The sequence below is a fragment of the Metopolophium dirhodum genome, chromosome 9 (genome assembly GCF_019925205.1).
Source record: "Metopolophium dirhodum isolate CAU chromosome 9, ASM1992520v1, whole genome shotgun sequence".
In the NCBI taxonomy this organism is placed as follows: domain Eukaryota; kingdom Metazoa; phylum Arthropoda; class Insecta; order Hemiptera; family Aphididae; genus Metopolophium; species Metopolophium dirhodum.
In genome coordinates, this window is record NC_083568.1 from 6,014,915 (window position 1) to 6,027,236 (window position 12,322).

The following is a 12,322-nucleotide window of genomic DNA, read 5'->3' on the forward strand; positions in this document are numbered from 1 at the left end:
CAACATTAGTGAAACTCATTTTTATTTTATAATAAAACTGGGTAAAATTTAAATGCATTCAAATTTATTATAATATGCACTTACAATTAAATTATTATGGTAAGGTTGGTCGTTAATGCGGAGAGTAAAATTTACATTATTGTGTTAAATTATTATAAAAAAAAAAAAAAAAATGCAACTAAAAAGTACTGAAAAATATTGCTACACATAATAACATATATTTTATACATAACTTAATGCATACAAAACTGCAAAAAACTACAGTGAAAACGCTATAAACCATTTATTATTTAACTTCAATAAAATATTATCCGTAGGCGCTTATTCGCTATACTTTCGCTTGAAACTACATTGATCCTTATGTAAATAAATGTAATCAAGTGTTGTATCATAAAATTGTTAAAATTAATCAGCTGTATTGATCTTACGTTTTATAAAAGGAGAAACCGAATTAAAATGTTATCGTACTACCGATTTATTTTAGTTTATTATTTGTACCTATATTATAATACATTGGAACAATATTACAACGTTAACATGTTATAACGTGCCGTGAAAAATAAAATTAGACGTATAATTATAACTATAATATTTTAAAAATATTATGTTATATTATAGTTTGTTAATAATGTTGGGTAACGGAGAACATTTTTGTGTCTCGTGTTTTAGATTATTAAATCTAAAGCGTTTTGAAATCTAGAACTAAGAGTGTATGATCCAATCACTCATTTGATGTATGATATAATAATATTCAGAAGTAACCTATTTGACAGAGTACTCCATCTACTTAGTAAGACGGAAACGACACACATGCGGGTATATGGCATCCTCTTAAAACGAACAATATTTGAGAAAAATGTATAAAATAAATGTACTATATTGCATCATTGAATACTATATGGGAAGGAAGTGTCCAATAATTCAGTTAAATTAAATCTCAAACCAATTGAACCAATTATTTTACTGTACAACATGCTGCAACATAGTAAATTTGCGTTGAGCCGAACCAATTTTGTGTCGTTAGGTTTAATATTAGAATGAAATGACTTACTATCAAACTTAAAGGTAAAGTCACGTTGTCTGTGTTTGTGCGTTGGTATTTTATAAAATTATGAACACTTTTGAATTATTAAATAATAATTTATACACTCATAACTCGCTTAAAAGTTTGAATATCGTAAAAACCAACGAACAAATACAGAAAATGCGCTTAGGAACGTACTTTTGAGTTGTGATAACTGAGCATGTGGTCATCATACTTATGCTGTTTAAATTGTGTTAATTTTGTAATTGAGACTGCAAAAACAAAAAAAAATACAACTATAATAATAATAATAATAATAATTTATTTGATGTCAAAAACAGTAATAACAATACATTAATGAATTAAAACATTAATTTCTCGTCAATGTATTATATGATATAAACATGTAAATTATTCAGTTTTAGATTATCTTTGAAAAAAAGCGAAGCTTGTGCTAGAGAGAGAGAGAGAGAGAGAGAGAGAGTTCAAAAACAATCTTGAGAAAAATAGAAAAAGCACAGCGTGTACTTATATAATGTCCAGAGTACATGTTTTTGAGCTATGCCGAAAAAGCACTACGAATTCATATCGTGTCGTCGACGACCGGAAGGTGAGAACTTTTAAATATCTGGTGCGGAAAAAATACTAGCCACATATTATAACCAGGTACCGTTTATTGTTTTCATTTTCTACCTAAAGCATATTTAGTATATAATATACGCATGTATATAGAAATACTGAAGTAATATTATCTGTTCGAGTACGGCGATATTATGATTCCGATTGCCCGCAGAAGAGTTTGATATGACACTATATCGGAGTTGCTCGGTTTTCGCATCGCTGCGGAGGAGACCGATTGAACAGAATCACGATCTAAATACACCTAAAAGTCGGGAAATCTTTGTCGGGTTCAACGGCGTTATAAATTATTATTTTGACAGACGCACGTGTCGGGCGAACAGTATATTATAGTCACGGCGGTGTATATATATAATAATAATATTATAATATTATAATCGTTATGACGTATTATGACATTATTATCAATAATAGTTGCGATGCTCCGAGCCACCGATATAGTCACGTACCGACGGCTTAAAGTCTTAAAGGCGTAAATACGGTCCCACTTCTGTGGGTGGCGAGCAGGCGTCGTTTGCGCCTCAGGGGGGGGGGGGGCAATAACAATTTTTGCATAATCTGTAGTTGAAACGCATTTGCAGGTCTAATACGCGGAGACACGAGCAAACACGCACACATACACTGCGGTGACGGCTTATCGTATTTCCGGGCGTCGTCTCTGAAAGCCTCTCGCCGAAAACCACCGCAGTCAGCGGGGCCGGAACGCCACGTCGTCGTCGTAGTGTTGGGTGGGGGGGGGGTCGCGGTGGGTACGCGATAAATTTGATAAACACGAGCCGCGCGAAGTGGTTAGCGGTGTATAACAGCCGGTTTATTACGACCGCGCTACCTGCTTCCGCCCTGCACGGCCCCCACGACTACCCCCTCGGCGACCTGCACCCCCTCGGCGACTTTCTCTCCGCGAAACCCGCGTCCATTACGCGAGCGAGACGGTCTCGCAGCGCCACAACGACCCTTGTATACGCGGACGTGTTGTATATATATATATATATATAATACAATATAATATACGTATACGGGGACGCGTATTATTATTATCGTATATAACGCGGCGACGTCTGCAGCTCGTAAGATGAAAAAAAAATTCGCAGCTCGCGCGGGCAACAGCGGCGGGGTACGGTTAAGTCGTCGCGTGCGAAATTACGGTCGTCCCTTAATGAAAACACGCGCTGATTAACGTGTCCGCCGTTGTTTTCGTCACCCCTCGAGTCACGACGAACCCACACTCACACCCTACACACACAAACACAAACATTACTTACATCCGCGCGTCGCCCACATACCACTATTACACGTATATCCCGCCGCAGTCATATTGCCGCACTTTACCACCCTTCCGTCGCATAATATAATATATTATTATATTATTCGCTCATCAAATGTCTAGAGACATCAACGACTACGGCGCGGCGTACGCTGCACTATATACGCGGTCTCTCTCTGACTCTCTCTCTCTCTCTGTCTCTCCCCTCCGCTCGTTTCTCTCTCTAATAAAATCTACTGTTGTGCCAAATGTACACACACAAATAATATATATATATTATATTATGCAGCGTGTGTGTGGAACACCAAAGGGGACGCGTATGTGTACCGCAGCAGTTTGTGTGTTGTGCGTAGACCGCGACGCGTCGTCGACCAGCACCGGGAGATGGACGGGTGAGGGGGGGGGGGGAGGGGGCGCGCTAATGGAAAGACGCTGTCCCTTTGTTGCGCATTGTTCTTTTCTCCATTATCTGGAAAACGGCCACCGCAGCAACCCTCTCCGCCGCCGTCCTCCGCTCCATCACCACCGTACTCGCACACGAATATAATATATATAAATATATATACACACATGCGAACGTGTGTGTGTGTGCAGTGTTGACGGGAATAACAAATTGCATTTCACGCGATGCCTTTGTATTAAATCGGACACCTCCGCCTGCACCGCCGCTGCAGCGGTCGTAGTCACTCCGTGTACGAATTTACACACCGACGCCACGGCGGCGATTCGGACACGTCCGAAATAATAGCTCGGCTTGACCCCGCACAATACAGTAGTGATGGTAACGATATACGTTATATTGTATTATTATTATTATATTGTTCAGTGGTGGTCGCATCGGCTGTTTTTATATTATATTATTATTATAAATCTCGCCAGAATAGACGATGCGAACCAACACTTCTAGATAATAGTGCACTATTTGGATAAGGTTCATACAGGTATATTCCGAGATACCTATATATATATATATACCGTATATATAATATTATAATACCGTGATCGCGCGCAACGTTAGTTTTTTTTTACCAGGATTTCGGCATTTCCGTTATATAATATTGTAGTGTGCATTTTGCTAAAATTATGCACCCGACTAATATAATTACACCCGGAACGGTATTGTAAACAAAATCGAGTGTGAGCCGTTTTCCGAGCAACGTATTTTTTTTTAACAATAATACGATACGATGTTATCAGCCTGCGTGTTGTTTCGTATTATTATAATGGGCTTATAATCATATTATAAGACTTTTACAATTATATAGTTAAACTATTCCGGTCAACCGATCATAAAAAAATATCTTATTAAATATTATTAGTTTTATTTATTATTGAATGTTGCCAGTATTCGATCTGCTTTCCTCGGCAGTCAACTGATAATATTATAATCTACAATGTGCGTAACGATGATAGTCATGACGATTGCCATTACATTTCAACTAAAATTATGGATAGGCGGTGCTGTATAATTAATTTTTTATTACGAATCGAAAATAGAAAAAATATTACTGCAGATATCTAACCTGACCGTTTTTTCCGGACAAAAGAGAGACGTGGCGTCGGACGACTAGACGATAACATTCGGAGACCGGCGACAGACGAACGCGTATAATATAATATTTCAACAGTTTTTCATATTTTTTTTCCGGACGGACGTGACGACGACCACGACCACTGCACACTACGGGCATTATACATTTAGGTAGTGCCGTGTTGACACAATGACGCGTACCCTCATTACAATAATATCATATGGCCGTTCCTATTATAATATTATATTATATTATTATGTCATTATTACTATACACACGAACAGACGCGGACGTGAGGAGTACGACTGCCAACTCGCGTGCATAATAATATGTACAATGATCATTGTGCTGGAGGTGAACAGCGACAATGCGCGCGTAACCGTAACAATAATACGCTGCAGTGTACGGGAAGATCGCTCCGTATAATTATTACGATATAACAGGGGTGTCCAAAAATGTCACGTTAGGAACTCGGAAAGTTTTCGGGGCCCTTGGAAATCCGACGTGCATATTTAGTGAAGGCGAAATCAAAAAATCAAATTTAAACTAACGAAAACCCAGTTTTATTCAGCTTAACAACATTGTAATAATTATAAGCGGCATGTACGAGTGGTATGGGAAAATTACGCGAGAATTAATTTTCGTACTTTCAATTATACGGTTTGTTGAGTGGTTTGAGAGCAAATACACCTATTATCAATATTGTAGAAGAGAAGTCGATATGCGCCTGTATAAAATTCAGTTTTCGATATTTTTGTTACTAAACTCAATACGATTCAAATTCAAAAGCAAACCTCGCTCAGTAAACTATATTATTGGAAATACGAAACCAAGTTTCAGCGTTTCACTGAAATTCGCATTTGTAATTAGTGTGTAAAGTGCTGCGTTATTGACATGTACGTGCACGTAAACTAATGATCACTTACTACGCACACATTTACCCGACCCGCAAGCGAACGGATAGAAAATTGCCTGTATTGAACTCCTTAGAAACTCTATTGTCTAGGGGCAGGATAAAATTCGTCCTCGGGCTGCCGTTCGGTGACATCTACAATATATTGTCTCGTATATCGGACGATTGTGGCACTTTGTCGCTACGAAACGGCCAGAAAAGCACCAAAGACTGCATTGGACGGCATTATGTTCAATGAATGCAAATCATTCGTTAATTAGTACGTAGTCATATAAGTTATAAGTTGTAAATCAAGTCGCCACAGGAATATGGGTAGGTACTTACGTTAAATTATATTGTGCTTATTTACCACGATTACGCTATAATATAAACATGTAATTGAACTCTGAAGGTAAGTCAGTAGGTATGTATGAAGAAGAAAATACTAACTTACAGATATAAGATAATATTTTATTTTTTAAAGTCAATCGCGATTCTTGGTAATATTTTTTTGGTTTAAAATCACGTAAACTGCAGGCATTTCAATTGACCTAACCCTGAAGAGATAGGTTGTCAAATTAGATAGGTTGTTGTCTTACCGAGTGTACTTTTGCAGGGATGGACCGTCGATCTACTTAGAAAATCTCGAAGAGGCAAGAAAACTGTTGGGCCTGAAAACAAAATCAGTTCGATTACCGAGTGGAAAGTATAATTTTAAAAACACCGACCGTCTTAAACATGATCGAACGCTAAAACGTTACAAACGAATAATGTTAAAAAAAAATGAAAATCTCTACGAGACGTTCGGATTCGGCGCGAGTACTTCTATATAATATATATATTTAATATTATATTATAACATTATATGCATAAATTATATGTAGTTTTGGCAATTTCATTACAATATAAACGCGTGTAATAGGCGTACGCGACTGTTACGCATTGTCGTTCTATACGATATTGTTGCTGTGTTATAATAATATTCGGTTGTGGGAGAGCTGCGCGACGAAAGTCCCCCTAAATTTTGCCATACGCGCGCAGGACCCCGCGACGACCCGGTTTAATCCGAACCGTATATTATACTATGAATTACGAGCTAAATACGATCGTCGTATTATATTATATTATTACGCGTACGTAATCCCTCTGGACGTGCGTGATGTACACATAAATATTCAATTTTTTTGTAATTTTTTTTTTCGCACGTGTTCGTCAAGTGAGGCTGCGGTTTTCAGTCAGCCCATCGTAACGATTGTTCGCGGATAATTGTTCGGCGGAATAATGGGACGGGGCGCGTTGTTTTTCTCGCCATCGATCACCACGACGTCATCCGCGATAGGTCTTAATAATAACAATAACGCCTATAATGTTACACATCGTATCGCCATCGTGTATCGTTAAACGAGCGTGGCGGCAGCTTAAGCCGTTTTTGTTTTTTTTTTTTGATAATTTATTTACCGACAAAACTATAAATACAGTGCACGACGAGCTATAGACGACAGTGAAATGCAGCTCATCGTCGACCGCAGGAGTGTGAACTATATTATATAAGAATGGGGGTCCCTTATTATTATAATATTCGACCCCTTTCGGTCGATGGCGTTTATAAACGGCCATTAATCTAAAACAGCTGAACTGGAAAAAAAGTTTTGGCCATATCCCCTTTTTAAAAATAATAATAATAAATCAGTTCAACTAAATTAATTAATAATATAACTTATGGTCGTGTGAAAATAGTTTTATCAACCACTTGGGTTGGGGCGACTAAAATCGTAACAAAAAATCGTATAGATAGGGATATACGATATACAGTCAAAACAAGTCGAAATATTTAAACAATAAATTATATCTGTTTAGTATTTTAGTGCAAATATTATGACGATTTGTGATCAATCAAAATATTAGTTTTTCGTTTCATTCAATTCAAACTCAAAAGAAATAATTTTAATACAAAGACGGATTATTATCAAATGTTGTCCTTTTGTTATTCAAAACAAAATGTATTATTCAAATATATTATATTTTTTACGATAACCACAAGGAGCATCTTGTGGTTTTAAGTGTTATCTCGTTAAAAAAATGTATTAGTTTTATTTATGAAAAATATATTTTACACAGCCTCTTAATGTATTAAGTTACATTTGAAATAGCAACGAATAAAAATAAAAGTCCATAGTAAAATGATAACCTTCAAAAAATATTTATAGTATTAGTTAACACTTGAAATGTATTACAATATATTGATCGAAAGTGTTTAGGTTTATAGGTAATAGTGTAATACTAATTATTTTTTATATATATTTTAAATTGTAAATGGAATAACACAATAAGGTCTGTATTTATTGAACAATTTTTAATAACTAGAGGTCATTTAAGAACCAATTAAGACCATAATATATTATATGAATTGGAATATAAATTGTTGGACTCATTTATCACATGATCCATTTTCATATTTCAATTTAAAAAATGCAAATGAATCATTATCATATTATGCGATCAATTTCAACACAAACAAATTATTGAATAACCTTATTGATTGCTCTACATTTCTCTGAGTGATGAATTGATATTTAAATAAAATAGGTCAAAAAAATATGATTTTACCTGCGTTCAATAACATCCAAACAATTACGTAGTTCTTAGGCATTTCCGATTTCGATATTAGTACTTTACTTTTTTCAAGTGCAAACCATATTAATATGTGACAGAGTTATGAGCAATAAATAATATTATTATAGTTTGCCTGGACTTGGTAAATAGTTGACATGATAAAGTGATAAAGTTGATAATAAAACGAAATATTTCATAAGGTTACACAGGTGATTTTGGTATCATTACAAGATAACCAATATACTGATGACGCTTTAGAGTAATAAACTTAAAATTATTTTTGGCAATCGTTACCCGCGGCCGCCGAATGAGTATGAAAACCCATTACTTGCGTCATAAAAGATAAACAAATCTATAAAATGAGCCACGAAAACCTCTAAATTTCAGTTAACTATCAAATAAAAACTTTGTATACGACCTCATTCTATAATAAAATCGGTGTGCGCCTGTCCGTAAATTACACACAAAAAAGGCATTAATAAAATCTTAATAGTGGTAAATGACCTTCGGTCTTGCCACCTCGGAGATATTCCATTTATACGTATAGGAGGTACCTACCTAATATTACTATTATTTACGTCCAACACATTATTTTGGGAAGACGTAATGTTTAAGGAATTCAAAAAATAAAAACGTTATCGCGTGCAATAAATAATACGACGACTGACGATGATTACAAAATATAATCATCGTGCACGTTATGGTGACGTTTCGGTATCAAAATATATCAATAAAAATATGTTTGTTGGCTCATTATTTTTTTTATTAATTACGTCAGAGGGCCAAACATCATCTCGACAGTCGTAGGTGTTTTTATATTACATGGATAATTTTTTACAGGTGCTTGAGCCTCGATAGTGTTTTTAAATTGAATAAGTGTGTGCACACTATTAAAAATGATTGTCCTAAATATGCTGAACGTAATATCGTTATTAATGATATTGTTCTGTGTTCTCACGGTCACCGCAAACGTCTGCCAGGTTTCGCAATTTCGCATACGATGTAGTGCGAAATCTCGCGTGGCGAGGATTTACATAATATCGTAAGGTGCTAAGGTGTGAGTATACACCTAAACCGATCGCAATTTCAGATAGGTAGTCGCATTATAAATTACACCGTGTGTTAGACGACTACAATAATATGAAAACGGTAGGTAATAATAACATTAATTACCTATATCATTCGTTTTGAATGCATTTCGCGAAAAATACACCGTGGACCGTCTCCGGCGGATGTCTCTTCATTAGCCCAACGCAATGTCCGACCGCCGAGTACACAATATTATATTATATATTATACGTATAGGCTGCGAGGCATACGTTTCATGTGAACGCATTTCAACGGAAAACGAAAATACCGGAAACGGGAAAAACGTTCTCCGCGTGTCTCCGCGCCACCGACGGAAATAGATCCGGTGTCCGGTTTTCGTTTGCGTGTGTATATAAATTATACATATATATATGTGTGTGTGTGTGTGTGTGTGTGTGCGTAGTGTGTGAGTGAGGATATACACCCCCAGGACACGGTATTGAATTCAGAGAAACCTACCAAGGACGGTGTACGGCCGGCTTGTCGACACGCTTCGCATATTCTCGGAGGGAACCGAAAACCTCGGCCTGGGGGTGTATTTCTGTCCACACCACAGAAACCGTTATTTCTAAACTCTATGGCGAGATCGGTAAAACGCGCACCAAATACTCGAGAAGTCGACTCGGGCTTAAAACAAAATAGTCCGAGGGAGTCCCTTTGCCACGTGGTATATTCCTCAGAGTGCGTACATCGGCAATGAGTCGCACGAAATGTACGCACGCGTTTAACACGATGTCTGAACTCGATGATAAATCATAATAATATTATAATGGTTTCCCGAATAAATGATAAAACGATTTTGAGACAATTATATGCGTGGAGTCTGGTGGTTCAGAGCTTCCACTTCTAACTTCTAAGGATAATCAATTAACTCGTATTATTATGTCGTTATATTTATATCGACTTATTAGTATTTAATATGTATTATATTTTTTTTTAACAATTTTTACCACAACCGTTGCATGCTCATACAGTTTCTAAGTAAATAATACCGACACATACCGTAGAATGGTGTTATTGAATCACGGTATGATAGTACCTTTAAAACAGTCCAAACAAAAAAAAGTTATCTACTATACTAATATGTATTGTTTTGTTAATTTACTAATAGAATAACTTACTAGGAACTTTGTGTTAAACGTTCAGCCCTTATAGCAGGTAACACAATTAAAATTTGCGATGCATTTTTAATCACAAAATAATTCACAAATTATCGCGGTGACGAAGTATTTGAAGACATTTGAATTTCAAGCGCTTATAAAAGTCTATAACTAGTTTCTCAAAATGAGGCAAGCATTTTTTCAACACTTTTGGTAACAAGTCAATCGGGAAATCGTCTAAGATGAAACGACTCGCGTGGATTTGTGCCATTGCGGGAAAGTTTTTGAACTTCGAAAAACGAATAAATTTAACGAGTACGTTTGACGATCGACTCGAAAACAAAAAAGTCCGTATGACGTCTGAATGGAGGAATATTCGTCGTGAGTTTCATCGGGATACAACTACACGACAAAGACCTTTATGAGCATTCAGCATACATATATATAGTACCTTATTGTGATTGTGCACGAGAGCGACGTTTTCGATAAAAAAAAAATATATTATATAGTTATCGGTATTATGATAACTGATAAGCATATAGCTGTAAAAATATTGATCAACCTTTTCGGATAATACATTTTGGAGACACGCATTATATATGTACAATAACGGTACCTACGTATGGGAACTAAGCCGTTGTAATGGGTCGTGCATTTTTCGGCGATCAGCATTCAAGTCGGATTACCGCGTCGACCGTCAAAGGTAAAAAAAATTAATTAAAAAAAAAAAAAATTTCGAAACTGAAAGGAAAATAATAATATACGTGTGCGGGGAACGACGGCGACCCTTTTCACGGACCGAATGAACCCGCTGCAGCGACACTTATTTCGAACGCCGCCCAGTTACACGCTCTCTTCCGCGAGACTGACCCGACTTTGACCCGGTCCTCCGCATTCACTCGCAGCGAAGATCACACGCGACGATGTCGCAACGTCCTCAGACCGTAATAATACCATCGGATAATCCGCGGCGGATCGCATCGCATGTACATTATTGTGTGTATTCGATTGACAAAAGAACGCGCGTGCGGAATACGAAAGATAAAAAAAAAAAATGAAAATGAAAAAATATATAAATCTCCGATTGTTAAGATTTACTGTACCGTTAAGACAAAAAAAAAAAAAATCGAACATAATAATAAGGCGCGTCACACAAAAGAGGTTTTCGGACAACCGACGTGCTGCGGCGGTCGCGGTACGTATTCCTTCAGCAGCAGTCTGTACCTGTGTGTATACAGCACCGCACATCGACTCTGATTATATTATTATACTATATAAATTGCTACACCCTGCAGCATACTGTCGCGGCAGGACCGTAAATTAAGTTTTTACAATCGCTATGTATATAACGCATTATGCCATGGTTTAGCGCAACTCGTCGGTTTGAACCTCCTTAACTTTTTCGAGCGACACAATGGTCGGAATATCCCTTTCACCACCACCTCACCCCCTATCCCCTCGTCAACACCTTTACCCCCGACGGGTAAAAAACCGCAGACGAGTGAAAGAGAAAAGCCATATGAAAATGATGCAGGGGGTTTTTTCACACCACCCCTATCTCGCGACGCTTCAAATCGTTCGTCTCTCGTGTGGCGAGCAACGCTCGTCCAACGGGCACACACAAGAGGGCACTATAACGTAGCATACAACGTGTCAATATTCATATACTTTAAATGATAATGATAATAGTGATAATTCTGCGTCGATGTCGTGTCTAGGACCTGGGTGCAATTAAGTTTTTACAATCGCTACATGTTTTCAGCAGCGGCGACACAACGGTCGGCTTATTCTTTTTACCGTCACCTCCCTCCCCCCCCCCCCCCCTCGTCACCACCTTTGCCCTCGATGGGTTTAAGCGGTAAAATCGTAGGTGAGTGACAGAGATGAGCTGTTATATTAACGATATTCGTGATTTTTTTTCACACCCCCCTTACGTCTTCGCGACGCTTCGAATCGTTCGTCTAGTGTGTGGCGGGCCACACGATTTTCGATGGTCGGCGTGTGTCCGTCACACGTCCAACGGGCACAGACAAGAGGGCACTACAACGTATACAACGTGTCAATATTTATGTACTATAAATAATAAATGATAATAGTGATAATTATACGGCTCTCGTCGTCGTCGTGTCTGGGACCTGGGTGAAGTTCAGTGTTGCAGAAGTCGCGGTA

General features: G+C 37.4%; 1 protein-coding gene across 1 annotated transcript in view; it reads right to left on the reverse strand.

Annotated features, from left to right (window-relative positions):
• Positions 1-12,322, reverse strand: part of LOC132952886 (uncharacterized) — a 135,297-nt gene that overhangs the window by 18,471 nt on the left and 104,504 nt on the right. The window lies entirely within an intron of this gene.